Consider the following 18,605-nt stretch of genomic DNA (forward strand, 5'->3'; position numbering starts at 1 on the left):
CTTCGCTTAGTGTCGTAGTAGGCAGACATGTCTGCTGATAGCACCAGAGTCTCTACCAAGAATTGTATTTTTATTTTATTATTTTCATCATAAAGAACTATTGGCACAGGCAGGGGCATTGCTAGGCTTAATAGATCTGGGGCACAAGCCCCAAGACATATGTTTACCACCCCCCACCCAAAAAAATATATATATCTCGGAGATATCTATAAGACTATGGCCCCTATAGTTACTCCCATGTAGATTGTGCTATGCCCACACATACATCCTGTAAATAGTGCTACACACTGCCCTGTAGATGGCGCCACACAATTTCCCCTTTGTAGATGGTGCCACACGCCGAGACGGGACCCTTGCGTAGGCAGGCGTAATCCAGTGATGTCATTGTGCCGGCCTGCGCAGGGATCCTGTCCCAGCGTCTTATAGGCGGCAGGGGTAACGGCTTTGAATACAGCCGTCATCAAAAGACGACGACGGCGGCAGCTGGTGGTGATGTTTTCGTGCTAAAGTCACATGCTTTATTTATTAAAGCTCATATTAACAGAAAATGAGGACATAAGACACATTGTCAGTCATACACTTACGTTGCTGATTCTTGGCTGTTCCACCACTGATGGTTTCTGGGTCCCCTGATGCTTCTTTTCTTATTTAACCTAGTGCCATTGAGTATCGTCCATAACAATCCCACATTACCACAGCGTGATGCGACATTGTTCTAGATGACAGACATGACCCTAGATTCAGATTATAAATAAAGGAGCATCAGGGGACCCAGAAAACCATCAGTGGTGGAACAGCCAAGAAACATCAACGTAAGTGTATCATATGACAAGATTCATCAAAAAAGAAATAGAGAAACCCCTTAAACTATTGCATTTCTCTAGGGTCCCTTTACACGGCCCGACAAGGGCCATGAAAATGAGCGCTGATCCACGGAACAGCTCGTCGATCTGCGCTCTTTTGCTCCTTTCACAAGGAGCTATGATCGGTTATGTATGGGGAGAAGCAATGGTTACTACGATCGCTCGTCCCTGTACGTTTCCATTATGTCGGCAGCACATCTCCCTATGTACACAGGGAGATGTGCTAGCGACCATTTTATGGTGATTGAGCTCATTCATCGGCTGATCGTTGCCCTGACTATACAGGTAAATTATTGGAAAGAATTATGTTATTATCGATCACATCTAGGTTCATGAACTTAGATGTGATCGATATTAGCTAGATCCTGACACTCAGGACCAGCGTTCGTTTAAGGGGGTATTCCAGCCAGTAAATATTGATGGCCTATCCTCAGGATAGGCCATTAATATCTGATGGGTCGGGTCCGACTTCCGGGACCCCCGCCGATCAGCAGTTTTGAAGGGAATGCAGCGCTCGTATGAGCGCTGCTTCCCCTTCATTTCTTCTTGCTTACTGTGAATCGTTGACACGTAGTGGCAATTCACTGGTATTGCAGCCTTTTTCTATGATTCGCTTCAATTGGGAAAAGGCTGTAATACCTACGAATCGCCGCTAAATGAGTGTCGACGATTCACAGTGAGCAAGTAGAAATGAAGGGGAAGCAGCGCTCGTACGAGCGTTGCACCCCCTTCAAAACATCTGATCGACAGGTGTCCGGGGAGTTGAACCCCGACCCATTAGCTATTGATGGCCTATATTGAGGATAGGCCATCAATTTTTACAGGCTGGAAAACCCCTTTAAGCTGTCAGTCCTGCAGACCTGATGGATTTCGGCAAGATACAGCTTCTATGTATACAGACAACACAGAAGCTGTATCTGCAAAATAAGATTTTTTTTTTTTTAAATTATAAACCACAAACAAAACAGATTTCCCTCCCCCACACATTACATTTACACCTCTTGCACACAATGAGTTCGGGGCGTGAAAAACAGTCCGAGTGTCTGCCGCATTTCCCGGCCCGACCATGGTACACGTGAACGGGACTCCTGCCATCATAGACATGTATGATGCTCGGAGTCTGCCTCCCCATAGTACTGCTGTTCCGTACTGAACAAAATGATACAGTACGGAACAGCAGGAGGCAGAGACTCCTAGCATCATAAAATGTCTGATGTCAGGAGTCCCATTCACCTGTACCGTGGTCGAGCTGGGAAATGCGGCCGACACTCGGACCGTTTTTCACGGCCCGAACTTGGTCATGTGCAACTGCACTTAGTCAAGTTCCCCCTCCCTCACACAACATTCATAGCCAAGTTCCCTCCCCTACAAAAAACGTTTTACACAGAATCCCCTCACCCACACATAACATTTACAGTTCCCTCTTACCGGTCCTGAGGTCGGTGGAGGAATCTTCATCAGCTGACTGGTAGAAGTTGTAGGCAGGAGGGTAGGAGCGCTGTGTTACTGCTCCTCTCCAACCCTTTCTTCTTCCTCCGTTCTCCCTACCTGCTTGGAAACTAGATGGGGCGGTGCAGTGCAGTGCAGCAAACTGCAGGGTCCCATATTTTATGCCTGTGATTCTCCTGTACAGTGTGTGACCCAGGGCAGCTGCAGTATACATAAGAAATGACGTCATATAATGCAGCCACCCGGGCGGAGGTCACATGTTCTGTGCAGGAGAATCACAGGGATTTTCTCCAACGCTCCCCTGCGCTATTCTTATCTCCCTGTGGCCCTAAACTACTACAGAACCGGCCCGGGGGCACATGTCTCCCTGTCCCTAGTGAATCGCTGAGCAGGGATCTCAGCTGATTGCTCCATGCTCTGCCATAGAAATTAATTGTATCGTGTCCCGGGGACAATTACATGTGGCAGTCCCTGGGGATCCGGGGCACTGGGCCAAAAACCTGAGGCTTGGGCCTGGGATGCCCGTGAGAGTTACTTACCACCCCCCAATCCACCACTTGTGTACTGTAGCTGGACAAGTCTATTCCCTGGGGTTTTCCTTTGGCCTAATGTGCGCTCCCTGGCACCTTTTAGGCCATTAGCGCTACTTTTTTACATCATGGCTGGTGACATTTTTGCGCTTCACTGAACAGGCAGAGGGGGGCGGGACCTTCACACTATCCTCCCAATAGCGCTACAGCGTTCTCTTATTCCCTCATCGGGGAGTCAGACCTCTCAGACCAGCAGCTAATTGCAGCGCTGTGTAAATGGAGCATTAGCGCTCCCCACTATTCTCCATTTGGATGGACACTGCTATGGACATAGGACCTCCTGAACAGAACTGCTGCTTCTTCACTTAGGAAGGACTTCCGACATTTTGGAAGTTGGAAAATCAGCCCTTTGCTTCATTCCACTTACCCTACAGGTGCCCCAGCCTATAGGCACTGAGTTATTTGCCTGACGGAATGTACATTACTCTAGCAGAGCTAGGTTCAGGCAGTTCAATGCTCTAGTACCACTAGGTGAAGCAGCCATTACTTCCTGAATAGAAGTACCCCTTGCTGCTTAGTTTGTGTTTTGTTTTTTTTCCTGGTTTCTTCTTTCCCACTGTTTGTGTTAATTTAAGTAACCCTCTCTACCGCCATGTCTGATCCTGAAGGTAAACCCTTACACCAGACAACCTTTGCGGTTTATTATGGCTGTTCCAAGTGCAATATTCAATTTCCTTATGGTCGGTCTACTTCCTTATGCAATGCATGCCGGCCTGCTAGCCAAATGTCTGGTGCCTCTGCACCCCTGCCACCCCCAGTGTTGCTCCCCCCTGGTATTATGGATATGAATCCGGAATGGGTTAATTCCTTTTTCCGGACAGTTGATAACCTGGCGAACATTACTCAGTCCATTTTAGGTGGCATATATGCCCACCCGCCAGACTCCTCGTTTATGTCTTCTCCTCGTGGCTGGCCCCGTAAGTGGACCAGATCCTCTTGCTTACCTTCATTTTCACCATCCTCTTCGGTTTCCCCTCCCCCATGTGTATTTCCAGTCCAGAAGTCAGGTCTGGTGCCTCCTCTCCCCCTAAAGAGGTTTTGTGTTACGGTGAATTATCTGATTCTGACTCTGATTCAGTTGCTAAGGGTTCTACCCCTCTTCCCAACTCGGTGGAGGTACTAATTAGAGCTGTCCGTGACACACTTAAGGTCGCTGATTCTGCACCTTCCACTAAATCTATTTCTTCCCTTCAGCCTCCACGTTCTCAGGCTGTTTTTCCAGCCCACTCGGAACTAGAGGGTGTTTTCCTTAACCCCTTAAGCACTAGATCTATTTCAGCCTTAAGGACCAAGCATTCTTTTTCATTTTTTTCCTCCCCACTTTCCAAGAGTCAAAACTTTTTTTTTTTTATGTCCATCTAGCCATATGACGGCTTGTTTTTTGCAGGATGAGTTTTTAATTTTTCAATTGCACAATTCTTGGGTGTATATATTATATTGCTTCTCTTTTCTAAAAAATTTTTAGGGAAAGAATTGAAAGAAAAACAGCTATTCCAGCATTGTTTTTCACGTTTCAAATTTACGCCATTTACTATGCGTTGTAAATAACATGTTAACTTTATTAACGAGATGTCGTTTTCATTGGTATCATTTTGGGGTACATGGGACTTCTTAATTAACTTTTATTAAATGTTTTGCTCTTTCTGGGTCACGGGCCCACTCTACCAGAGCGGTTGGGGCTTCCCGGACTGTGTGCGCCATCCGGTCACATTTGTGCAAGACAGCCGCATGGTCTTGTCTGCACACCTTTGTCAAGTTCTACCGGGTGTACACCTTGCTTCTGCAGATGCTTCCCTGGGTCACAAGGTCTTACAGGCATCTCTGAATTAGCTGACCATGTCCTGTGTTTGTTCCCACCCCTGCGGACTGCTCTAGGATGTCTCACGGACTGTGTCCCCCAATGTAACGAAAAGAAAACAGAATTTTTTGAGACCTCTGTAAAAATCCTTTCTTGTCCAGTTCATTAGAGGACACAACTCCCACCCATTTTTATTTTTTTTCAAGCTTTTTAGTTTAAGGTCGTCGTTTTGAGGAATTTCCCTCTAGTGTTTGATATACTTTTCTTACCTTGAATCTGCTTCTTTTACTACTTGCGGACAGACTGAATAGCTCAGTGTCTGTGAACAGGTTATATCCTGTAGGAGGAGCCATATTTCTTTTTATTCCCAGTGTCAAGCCTCCTAGTGGCAACAGCAGCTACCCATGTTCTGTATCCCCTATTGAACTGGATAAGAAAAGGATTTTCTGCTGAGTACTCAAAAATAAGTTTTTTTTCTTTTCTGTCGTTTTATTATAGGAAAAAATGAAAACATTAAAAAAAAAAGTATACATATTTGGGATCGCCAGAGTTTCTTGGTCACCTGGCCTCCCAAAAACTGGATTAAAAAATGAACAAAGAACAATCCCTTACACAGCTTTGCGGACACAAAAATAAAAAAAGTTATGTCTCTTAGAATATGACAACACAAACAATCAATTTATTTCAAAAAATTATTTTATTATGAAAACGCTGTAAAACATAAAAGAACTATATACATTTGGTTTCGCCAAAATCATATTGACCCGCAGGAAAAAGTTAACATGTCATTTATGGCAATGGTATTGCAGTATTCCATCCCCATTGGATATCTTTGTCCTCTCTACCTATGACATTTCAGACATAGATACAGGAACCCTTTCGCCCGCTCATCTTGAACCTACCCAATCCCCCCTTCCCCGTCTTTACATAGACAACACCACAGCAGGAGCTCTGGGATAAATACCTTTCCTTACCCCTGCGGTTCCTTATATAGCGAAATTATTTTCCCCTATTAAATTCCAACAACAAAAAAAGGAAAAATGCCTTAGAGGAGGCAAAAAGAATAACCACCCCTACAACTGGAGATGACGACCACTCCATACATATTTTTAACCTCTCTCCTGTAGCCATCCGAACTATCCCTCCTGAAAAAAGGCCTCTCCTGGGCCAAAAGGGTTTGACTTGATTTTTAGATCTACACCGCTTCACCAGGAAACTAACCCTTACTCAACACTTTCAAATCGCAAGCACAAAGGCAAAATCTGCCAAACCAGTCAGACCTAAATCCAACGCTGACTCTTACACACACGGATCTGAGAGCCCCATCCAGCTTCTATCCCATCGAGAGCCAAGGTAAATTTATAGCCGCTTTCCATGATCTAGTGGCCAATCAGTGGAGAAATGCCTTTTGAAGCAAAAGGACAATCTCATTAAAAAAAGAGGAGGCAATAAGATCCCTGAGAGACAACAAAGGGATTATCATCAGAACAGCAGACAAGGGTGGACTACACCACCCTGACCTCCGATCCCACTTCTCTAATCACTAAATATTTACAGTCCATCAATAAAGCCTTTCACAAATCACTAATCAATAAAAATGAAAGAAACTATCTTCTCCCACGGAATCCCAGTACCACTTTTTTTTTTTATCATTTACCAAAAATCCATAAAACTCTGATAGACCCACCGGGTAGATCCATTATTTCTAGTACCTACGCCCCTACTTGCCATCAATCTCACTGCTTAGACATCCTGCTTCAAGACGAAGTACAGGATCTACCAAGAAGGATTCCACGCAATTAAATGCTGAATTACTGAACATTCCGTGGTCGAATGATGTACTTTGTTTAGACCTCACAGCTCTATAGAGCAATATACAACACAACCTCAGCCTGAACAGCTTGGCTACGATTTTAGACCTGGACCATACAAAAAAATCAAAACCAGATCTCCTTCATTCTCCAGGGAACGGCATTTATACTGAAGAACAACGTGTACCTTTAAAAACTCCCTTTCTGCTGGTGAAAAATTAACTGCGATGGGGACAAGGGTGGCCCCCAGTTACACCAGCGGCCACTACAAAAAATGGCAGAATATACCCTACAGCCAAAATAAGAGGCTACTAAAAACTGCACCCTCGAAGAGTATTTTCACAAATAAACTGACACCCTAAAAAACGATTTAGAGAAAAGTGTTACCCTAATCACCACTTGTCCGATGCATACCTAAGAACAATAAAACTCATACAGACTGTCTAGCATCAACAAATAAACTAACACCAAAGGGCGAATCCAATCATCCGACGAAATTTTACTTTAATACCACATTTCATAAGAAACATAAAAAAATCAGAGAGGTGCTGGCTTCCCACTGGCATGTGCGAACACATGACCCCTTTCTAAAGTCACTTCTATTAGTTAAGCCCAAATGCACATACTGTAGGGCCCCTACTCTAAAGAGCATACTAACCCTAAGCCACACAAAACATTGGGCAACCACAAAAAAAAACCCTCACTACCCATAGGGAGTTTCAAGTGTAGAATAGTTGCCCCTGTTGCTCGAGTATCCTACACAAATGTAGTACCTTTTTCAGCAATCGCACTAAAGAAGCTTTCCCTCGTAAATATAGACTTACATGCCAGTCACAATTTGTCATTTATGTCATCAACTGCATCTGCGGCGTACAATACGTCGGACGCAATACCCCTAGATAAATTCTTTGGGGGTGAAATTTCCAAAATGGTGTCTTGGGTGTGTTTTCTATGTTTTGGCAGAAGTCCTCTTCACACCTGACATGGTGCCTAAAATATATTCTTCTAAAAAGGAGGCCCCAAAATCTACTAGATGCTCCTGCTCTGGTTGCCTGCAGGCATCGGATGTTATTGCACAGTATGCAATGTACGGAGCTGGAAGCAGTTGGCTCCGTACATTTCATATCGGTCGTGTTGCCGAACTGCACTTGAATAGGAGCAGAACTGCAGCTCGGCCGCTATTCCATGACCGGAGGCAACTGCTTTCGGCATGAACATCCGGTGCCCGGAGGCAGCCGAAGCTGCTGATCGGTCCGGGTGTCGGACCCCCACATATCATGTCCTGATGACCTATCCAGTGGATAGGTCATCAGTTGTCCGATCGTGGACAACCCCTTTTAAAGAACTGTAACATAGGCAATAAACAGGGAATAAGTAACATAAGTAGCTCCACGAGAACAACGTATAGTAGAGAAACAGGTTAATAATGTGTTGGTGAAATATGAATTATGAGAAACGGAACAAATATGCACATGTGAACTATGCAAAAATGGAACGTTTTTAAATTCAACCCATTGGTAAAAGCGGTACCCAAACAGAACAGTTGATACATGCTGCGTATCGAGAAAAAAAATGCATATAAAAAAGGAAATGTGAATAAAAACCTTTATAAATGTATTTGCAATGTTTTTTTACATTAAATAAACTAAATTACTATGGATCTGTAATACTTGTGTGTGAATGAGCCCTTAAGCACATTTAATCCTTTTTTGTTTTCTGAGAGGTCACAAGGTTATAATTTTTTTTTTAATAATGAGCATTGGTCATTGTACTTGTCAGAAGAATAATTGTTGGAAAAATATATTGAGCTGGTGAGTAGATTAGCTTTAAAGTCTAACAGGGCTAAGAGGCAGGGGCGTAACTAGGAAAGACTGGGCCCCATAGCAAACTTTTGACTGGGGCCCCCCCTCCCCTGGGTGTCCCACAACCCCCCCCCCCTTGTAGATAGTGCCTTTTTTACAGCCCCCCTGTAGATAACGCCATACAGTCCCCCCTGTAGATAACGCCATACAGCGCCCCCCTTTAGATAACGCCATACAGCCCCCCCTGTAGATAACGCCATACAGCCCCCCCCCCCGTAGACTGTATGGTGTTATCTACAGGGGGGACTGTATGGCGTTATCTACAGGGGGGACTGTGTGGCGTTATCTACAGGGGGGACTGTGTGGCGTTATCTACAGGGGGACTGTGTGGCGTTATCTACAGGGGAGACTGTGTGGCGTTATCTACAGGGGGGACTGTGGCGTTATCTACAGGGGGGACTGTGTGGCGTTATTTACAGGGGGGCTGTGTGGCGTTATCTACAGGGGGACTGTATGGCGTTATCTACAGGGGGGGCTGTGTGGCGTTATCTACAGGGGGGACTGTATGGCGTTATCTACAGGGGGACTGTATGGCGTTATCTACAGGGGGGACTGTATGGCGTTATCTACAGGGGGACTGTATGGCGTTAGCTACAGGGGGACTGTATGGCGTTATCTACAGGGGGACTGTATGGCGCTAACGCCATACAGCCCCCACTGTAGAGAACGCCATACAGCCCCCCCTGTAGGGAACGCCATACAGCGCCCCCCCTGTAGGGAACGCCATACAGCGTCCCCCCTGTAGGGAACGCCATACAGCGCCCCCCCTGTAGGGAACGCCATACAGCCCCCCCTATAGATAATGCCACACAGCCCCCCCTGTAGATAACGCCATACAGCCCCCCCTGTAGATAACGCCATACAGCCCCCCCCTGTAGATAACGCCATACAGCCCCCCCCTGTAGATAATGCCATACAGCCCCCCCTGTAGATAACGCCACACAGCCCCCCTGCAGGGAACGCCATAAGTCCGAGGTTTGTGATGGAGAACTTCAGGGGACTTTCAGTCCCCGTTCTCCCTATCGCTGCCAGCGATCACACATGTATCCCCTATCCTGTGGATAGGGGATACATGTCTTTTGTTTAATGGCAGAGCGGGGAGATACCTCCCTGCTCTGCCGTAGTGTTCAGTGGCGTCCCGCTGTAGCAGCCATAGCGGCTGCTAGCGGAGCCTGCGGCCATGGTGGGGGCCTGTGCCGGCGGACGACACGGGCCCCCTCATGCCGCGGGCCCCGTAGCAGTCGCTACGGCTGCTACGGCGGTAGTTACGCCACTGCTAAGAGGGTCTTTTACTAAGGGCTCATTCATACCTTCTTTCTATGGATCTGTATTCAGTTTTTCTTACTGAAGAAAATGTTGCCATGACATTTCAAATGGTTTTATTCACATTTCCTTTTTTTATGCGCATGGTGGTTTTTTTAATATGCACCATGTGTTCCAACAAATCTGTACAGGTACTATTTTTAGCCCATAAAAGTTAAGTCTGGCAAGTATGGCATTTAAGAAATGGAATAGATCAGAGAAGGTTATGTTAAGCTAGTTCCGTTCCCACACATTTTACACCTTAGATGCTGTGGTCAGTAGCGACTGCGGCATCTAAATGGTTAGAACCCCATCGGGCCCCACATGGCAATTGTGGCGTGCTGACGGTATGGCAGTTCTGCCATCTACGGAATATTATTAGACCCTGCCAGTGTAAAACAATTAAAACTGACAGGCGTAATACACCAAAATAGTGTAGTGTATTATACCAGTGATCAGCAAGTTAGATCTTCAAGTCAACTAGTGGGACAAAAAATGAAAAAGAGAAAAATAACCAAAATAAAAATTTCAAGTTCAAAAACAAAAAATTGGCTTTTTTTTCCCACACAAGTATTTTATTGGAACAAAGAGAAAAACCTTAGATATTTGATATTGCCACGTCCGTAATGACCCGATGTAAAGGATCTGCCAGGCACAGCTTCTGTGTCAACGCCCATAGGTAATCAGTCTGCACCTGCTTCTATGTCTGTGAGACTGACTCCATCTTCCACCACTCAGTATGGCATGCTTAGGAGTGGGAGAGCCTATAACAGCCTGGCCAGACGGAGCTAGCTCCCGCCCTCTGTCTATTTATACCTGCCTTTCCTGTTCCTCCTTGCTTGTGATTCTTCTCGTTTGGTTTCCGGGCCCTGCTGCAGCTTCTGAACTATTTGACCCTGCTTCATACTGACCCTGGCTTACTGACTACTCTCCTGCTCTGCGTTTGGTACCTCGTACACTCCTGGTTTGACTCGGCTTGTTCACTACTCTCCTGCTCTGCGTTTGGTACCTCGTACACTCCTGGTTTGACTCGGCTCGTTCACCACTCTTGTTGCTCATGGTGTTGCCGTGGGCAACTGCCCCATTTCCCTTAGCTTCTGTGTACCCTTGTCTGTTTGTCTGTCGTGCACTTACTGAGCGTAGGGACCGTCGCCCAGTTGTACCCCGTCGCCTAGGGCGGGTCGTTGCAAGTAGGCAGGGACTGAGTGGCGGGTAGATTAGGGCTCACTTGTCTGTTTCCCTACCCCCATCATTACACCCGAGCTATAAAACGATCACTTAATTTCTCCTGCACGGTGAACGTCATAATTTTTTTTAAATAAAACACAATGCCAGAATTGCTGCTGACTCTCTTCACCTCGCTTCCCAAAAAATGGAATAAAAAGTCGCATTTTCCCCCAAAATGGTACCAATAAAAACTATATCTTTATAAGCCCTCATACGGCTATGTCGATGGAAAAATAAAAAAAAGTTATGGCTCTAAGAAGGCAAGGAGGAAAAAAACAACCCAATGTGCAGGTCAGAAGGGAACATTCCTTCCGTTTCAAGAAGTGGTTATCAAGGGCCAAATATTTGTGAACCAGGAAGGAGGGCCCAAGCACAACCGCTAGAAGCGAGGGCACTCGTGTTTTGCCAGGGCAACGCTTTCCCAGTAAAGTTCCCCAAACTGCAAAGAAGGAAAGGTGTAAAGTGTGTATTAAATGAGGGATTGGCCACCATTTATCATTGTGACGCCGGCCTGTGAATGAAGGATTGCTTCAAAGCGTACCATATATCTCTGGGTTATTGTATTTATTTATTTTCCCCAATATTCATACCACCTTATTATGTGCCCTGATGTCCTCAGCACAGGTTACATATTACAGCTTACATACTTACCCACATTATGAATTGAAATTCCATTAAAAGCCCAAACAAAACTACTACCAAGCAAAATATGCGCTCCAGAAGAACTCCCTCCCTTTTGAGCCCTACAGTGTGCCCAAATAGTAGTTTATGACCATGTATATGGCATTCTCATAACCCGGGAACCCGCTTAAGAATTTATGGTATATGTGTCTCCAGGGGCACAAGATGGGCACAACATATTGTGGACTTACTATCTGCTGCGCGTTAATTTCTGGAAAACACCTGTGGGGTCAAAATGCTCCTACACCTCTTGATAAATGCCTTGCGGCATTATATATTTGCTTTAAATGGTGACCAACTTTTGCATAAATCAATAGTACAAGCGAATATAAGAAACCTTGTAATATATCTTATTAAAGAAAAATTTTGAGCCGTACCTAACCTAGGACAGGACAAGCTAAAAAGCAGTAAGTCATGCAAGGGTTAATAGGACACACCTCTTCCCCCCTATAAAACCCTCCTCAAACCACCTTCATGTGAAATTTTTGTTCTGTCCCTACTGGACATGTGTGGTATGATAGGAAAATTCCCTATCTGACCAAGGTAAGCAGCAAGTGTTTATTTTTTTCGTATTTAAATTTTTTTCCTCTTTTTCTTTTTTTTTTTTTTTTTTTTTTTTTTTTTTTTGTAGAACTCCATCTTGGCTGAGGGTGTCCAGACGGTTTATGGCCAGTTTCATGGTCCTGAAAAAGGGATATACCAGTTGCCTGGAGCATTTTTTCTAATTAAACCTTTACTCACCAGGGGTGTCTGGTCAGGATTGCTGGGCTGGAGCGGCTCTGTAGAGATGGTTTGCGTTCTGCAGACTGATTTCCCGGCGGGTGTACAGCCTCAGAGAGGCCACTGGGACTTTTTCCGGTTCAGTGGGTAAGTGCCGTACTGCGCTGGTGGCGTTACATAATTCTGACCGCCGCTTCTGGCCGGCAGACTCGTGTCTGGCAGACGCATGCTGTGTAGGAGGGTGGGCATTTTTCTCTCCGCTGAAGGATCTGTGAAAAGTGCCTCAAGAAAGGGAAGAAAAAGTCAAAACACAGGACCTGTAACAACTGTGATCAGCCCATTCAGGATAAGTATATTGATGATACTTGTGCTAATTGCATGTCTAGGTAGAAGTTTCATCCATGTTTTTTTTCATCAGCTGACTTCTTCAGACTCCGAGCTGGACGAAGACCGTTTTTTGTACAAAAAGGAGCTTATCCTTAAAGAAGCACTGTCACGAGTTTATCAATCCCGTATCTCCTAAATAATCTAAGAGGCGCTTTGCTGCTGATAATTAGTGTGATTTGTCTTAAAAAAATGTTTTATTATTTGCAAAGTTATGAAAGTTTTTCTAAATATGCTAATGTGGCTCTAATAGCCAAATAGGAGGTGACTTTCTTTTCACTCCCGGCGGTGTAATGTTTTCTGTATGACACTGTCCAATCATCATACAGCTTCTCCCCCTTCCCTGTCCAGCAACACAGCGTGATCATATAGTATACAGCTTCCATTCCCGACTCTATTCAACTGGTGATATCTCAGGTTGTGTCACAGCTAGAACTGCGTTCCTGGTGTCATATGAACATACACACTTTACACCTTTCCTCTAAAATGTGTCTCGCACTGTGTGAAGCAGCTTCATGCTTGATAGGACAGCGTCAGAGGCTGTGAGGCAGCTCCACCTCAGAGGAATCGCTGGTGTTGCCTCTCAGTTGGCTAATAAAGGCTCATTTATATATTTAGAAAAAAAAGCTCATAACTTTTAAAATAGTACGTTTTTGGACACCCATTTTCACTAGCATTATCAGTGTGACCGTGCCTATTAAATTAGCTAGGAGATAGGACATTACTAAACTAGCGACACGTTCCCTTTAAGCTCATTAAGTCTGTCAAAACTGCTGTTGAGGTGGAGGATGAGGAAGTTCCTGAAGAGGGGAAGAAATCCCTCTTATTTTCCTAGAAAAAAGTCTAAGGTTTTTCCTTCTCGTTCTGTCCTTGAGTCCGTATTAAAAAAGGAATGGGCTGTGCCAGACAAAATATCTGACTTTGGCATCATATTCATATCTGTTTATAAGATTAATAACAAGGATACTGAAGCTTGGGATTCTCTGGCGAAAGTGACTGTGGTCAAACTATCCAAGTGGTCGGTATTTCCTGCTAAGGACTCCTCTCTCCTGGGAACCCGTTAGATAGGAAGGCAGATAGTGCCTACTGTAACCGTTACTAGGACTCTTAGAATCTGTCTGAGTTAACTAATAAGTTAAAAGCAGGGGCCCCTAGGAAACAAATCCTAGAGATAATTCTGGCTATGCAATCAGCCTCTGAATTTTTGTGTGATTTCCCTGTTGATGCTCTGCATCTCTCATTCTAAGCAGATGGCCCTCTCTAATGTGGCTAGACGTGTTATCTTGCTCAAACTCTGGAGGGGTGACTTGCCATCTAAGAGTCATTTCTGTTCTTTAGCATTTCAGCCAGGTCATCAGTTTGGTGACCAACTCACGAAGATCCTAAAGTCCCTTAACGAGGAAAGGGCCATGTGTTCCCAGGTTCTTCAGGAAGGAGATATAGGCCTACTTGTTCTTCAAGAGATTCACATTCGAGGGGAAGAAGATATTTTCATCCCTACAAGAGGCGGGACTTGGGAAGAAGAAGGAAACTACAAGGTGAGACAGGCCAGAAGAAACCACCTACTTTGAATGCCAAGGCTGATTTCTGACACCAGAGGTCTGTGTCTTCCAGTAGGTGCAAGACTTTCGATGTTTTTTTTCACATCTGGCATGGCTCCACTTCTGATGCCTGGGTATTAAACATCCGCTCAGGGTACTATTTCGAATTTGCCTACCATCCTCCTCTAAGATTTATCAATCCAGCCAGTTCTCCAAGAATTTCTGGACAAACAGGCCTTTAGAGCCTGTTCCTCTCACAGAGCGGGTTATTACTCCCTAATATTTCCTGTAACCCAACAGTAGTTGAAGGATAATTTATAGACCTAAGAGCTCTCAACAGATGTCTTTAGAGGAAGAGATTAAAGATGGAATCTCTCCGATCTGCCACTGCCCGGCTGTCCAAAGTGGATGTCATGGCTAAGTTGGATCTTAAAGTTGCTTATCTGCATATTCTGATCCATCCAGACCACAGTAAGCACCTAAGAATCGCTTATGGCAGAATTAAGCATCTGCAGTTCACGGCTTGTCCTCTGCCATGAGGGTCTTTACAGAGACTGCGGTGGTTCTAGCAGCTGTTCTGCCTCTGCAGGGTGCTTGTCTAGTTCCCTGCCTGGATGACTGGCTGCTGAAAGCATCTTCTCCAGCGATTCTTCAAAGACACATCCAGGTTGTAGTAAGAAGTCTAGAGATTCACAGATTTGTCATCAACTGGGAAAAGTCTGTTCTATTTCCAGCTGTATCTCTGAAGTTTCTGGGAATGCAGTTGGAAACTAGGTCTATGAAGATATTTCTTCCTTCAGAGCAGATCCAGGCCGTCCGTTCGATCATCCTATCTATCATGTATAGCCAGAGTCTTTCCATCAGAAATGCTATGAGGGTGTTGGCGCTACTGACTGCTTCCATGGAGGGAGTATTTTGGGCCAGAGCCCATCTCAGACCTTTACAGGCAGAGATTTTAAAAGCATAGAACAGTGAGCCAGCCGGACTTTTCAAGTGGATTTGTGTGTCTCCTAGGACAAGTTTGCCTTCAGATGGTTAAAAAAGAAGCATCTACAGACATGGAGATCATTTGCTCCCTGAGAGTGGATCATGTTCTCCATGGATGTCTACAGCCAGGACTGGGGAACTCACCTAGATGACTCTTGGACATTGGTGGTCCTGCCAGGACAGCAAGTGGTAATCAAATTTCAGGGAGATGAAGGTGGTGAGACTGGCTCTGAGGTAATTTTAGGACAAGTTAAGGTGTTCTCATGTCAAAATACAGACAGACAACTTGATGACAATTTTTTACCTCAACAAGTAGGGGGGTAACAGGTGTCCGCTTCTAGAGTAGGAATGTTGGAAGATTGTGTCCTGGGCAGAGAGTTATCTATCCATGTTTTTATCAGACGATCACGCAGGACAAAGCCAATGTCCAAGTAATAGTTCCTTTCTGGCCCAGACGTGCACGGCTTCAGACAGTTTTAGATCTTTCGAACAGTACCTACTTGCGCCTTCACGTCAGAGTACTTGCTTCTCCAAAGGGGGTTTCATTTCATCATCCATTGCTGAAGAAACGACACCTGCTGGCCTGGATATTGAGAGGATGAATTTAATAAGTCAGGTGCTCTTGCAGAATGTCATCATGACTCTCTTGTCCTCTCGCAGAGACTCAACCCGTAGGGTCTATAATAGTTTGGTGCATATTCTCCATCTGGTGTGTTGAGCATAATCTATCTCCTTGAGACATTGAGTTGCTTGATTTCCTTCAAGAAGGTTTTCAGCGGGGCCTAAAGTATAATTCCCTTCGTGTCCACTTTGAAGCCATCAATGCCTATCTGGAATTCAAGTTCTCTAAAATGTAATCTTGTCAGATGTTTCTTCAAGGGTATCAAGATTCTCAGGCCAAATGTAAGATCTCCTTGCCCCATTTGGAATCTGGCAATTGTATTAAGACAACTCGCATCAGAACCATTCAAGCCTTTTCTAGAAGTGGACTTCGTTTTTATCCGGCAAGGTTCTCCTATTGGTAGCAATTGCTTCTGCTAAAAGGGTGGGTGAGCTACAAGGAATATCTACCATTGAACTACTTAATGATTCTTCCAGATTGTACTTGACTAAGGACTGTTTCATCGTTTCTGCAAAAGGTTCCGATGGTTCCCATTATAAACCAGGACGTTTATTTACATGCCTTTTCCCTGTTTGACATTTTTTTTTATTGTGTGGTTCCCTGATGAACCTGTCATTTTACCAGGGAAATCGCGTCGGAACTGTGTATTTTTCCATCCTTGAGAAATATAGGCCAGTATGTTATTTATCTAAATACTGAACTGCTGTTTTTTTGTTTTTTTTGACCTATGGGTATCATATCTCACTCTGTGTTTACACCCCACCCATTCTCTAGACCCCTGTCACCATGTCAAGTCTGCTACAGACCGCTGGTAGGTCTGATCATGTCCATTGGAGATAGTCCAGAGATGATTTGAATGGGGATCCACTGCTAAAGTGGTTTCATTATTTTTTTTCTCTGTTCACCTGTCAAGTATATTTGGCAGCTTACACATTTATAACCGGTCATTGATCCAGCTTTTCTGTCTGGTTGCACCAGTTATCCTGGTGGCAATGTTTTTTTATTTATTTTTTTATTGTGTGGTTCCCTGATGAACTTGTCCTTTTACCAGGGGAAATGCATCTAAACAGTTATCTGTACTTATTTTTTTTATGTGCAGTACTTCCTATTACAAAAACATAAGGTCAAGGAGATCTGAATGTATATGTGTATATTATGTTTTTTTACAATACACCTTTTCCATCCTTGAAAAATATAGGCCAGTATGTTATTTATCTGAATACTGCACTGCTGGTTTTTGTTTTTTTTTGACCTATTGGTATCACAACAAATCTCACTGTGTGTTTACACCCCAACAATAATCTAGAGAATTAAATCGGATAGGCCATTAACAGGGCGTTTAGGGTATAGGTTGGAGCCGTCCCTTGAGTAGGGCGTTGCTGTTTAGGGTATGTTCACACGGCCTATTTACGGACGTAAATCGGGCGTTTTTGCCCCGAATTACGCCCGAAAATAGCGCCTCAATAGCGCTGACAAACATCTGCCCATTGAAAGCAATGGGCAGACGTTTGTCTGTTCACACGAGGCGTATATTTACGCGCCGCTGTCAAATGACGGCGCGTAAATAGACGCCCGTGTAGAAGAAGTGACCTGTCACTTCTTTGGCCGTAATTGGAGCCGCTATTCATTGACTCCAATGAATAGCAGCGCTAATTACGGCCGTAATTGACGCGGCGTTCTAGCGCCTGCACATGCCGGTACGGCTGAATTTACGGGGATGTTTTCAGGCTGAAACATCCCCGTAATTTCAGCCGTTACGGACCCCCGCCGTGTGAACATACCCTTAGGCAGGGTGACCCGGTAGGGTTTAACAGGGTCAGTTTGTTTTCCCAATAGCATTTTTTGACCCACCCTCTCTAGCAAGGTGGTTGAAACCTTTTCCTACAGTACAAGGCAGCAGACGCTCACCCAATAGTGGTTGTTTTTTTTTTAAGTTAAGCGAGTATTGCTTTATTACACGTGATGGTGGTTTGAGGAGGTGTGTACTATCTTGTCTGTTTATACTATGTTCTGTCCTTGGTTAGGTCGGGATCAAAGTAAGTAAATTTTCCTCTTTCCTTCTCCTCAAAGCAAGACAGACTATATTAGATCATTGAGGGATCAGGTTGTAGCTGCCCATAGAAGTTTAATGAGAGGGGAGGAGAGAGAGTAATGCTGAGTGAGAGAGGACGGCAGAGACACAGCTCACTGCTGCTGCTAAGAGGTATATTTCACCCTAGTGCTGGGTTCCCAGCTACCCTGCTCATTTCAAAATAAAGTCTTACTTCAACTGTGGTGAAGATTTTGTTTCTGCAATTAAGTGGTTTTCCACCTTCTGACAACTGATGACCGGATAGGTCATCGGTATATCAACGGTGCGGATCCAACACCCGGACCCCGCACCAATCAGTCGCTCCGGTAGCCTGCAGGCACTCTATGTTGTGGCACATAATGCTATGTACGGAGCCGGAAGCAGTTGGCTCCGTACATAGCATAGTGGCTGTGCTGCAGGTCTGCTCCTATTCCCTTGAATAGGAGCAAAGCTGCAGTACTGCAGCCCTGCCGCTATTCCGTGGCCGGAGCCAACTGCTTCCGGCATGTATGTCCAAGGCACAGAGCCAGCTGATCTGTGCGGGGTCTGGGTGTCAGACCCCCACAGATCATGTACTGATGGATAGGTCATCAGTTGTCAGAAAGAGGAAAACCCTTTTAATCCTGGTTGCCTAAAGAGTAAAGTATTAGCATTTGGCCAATATAAAGTATTTTCATTAAAAAAATAGTTCCACCTT

The sequence above is a fragment of the Rhinoderma darwinii genome, chromosome 8 (assembly GCF_050947455.1).
Source record: "Rhinoderma darwinii isolate aRhiDar2 chromosome 8, aRhiDar2.hap1, whole genome shotgun sequence".
NCBI classification, from domain to species: Eukaryota; Metazoa; Chordata; class Amphibia; order Anura; family Rhinodermatidae; genus Rhinoderma; species Rhinoderma darwinii.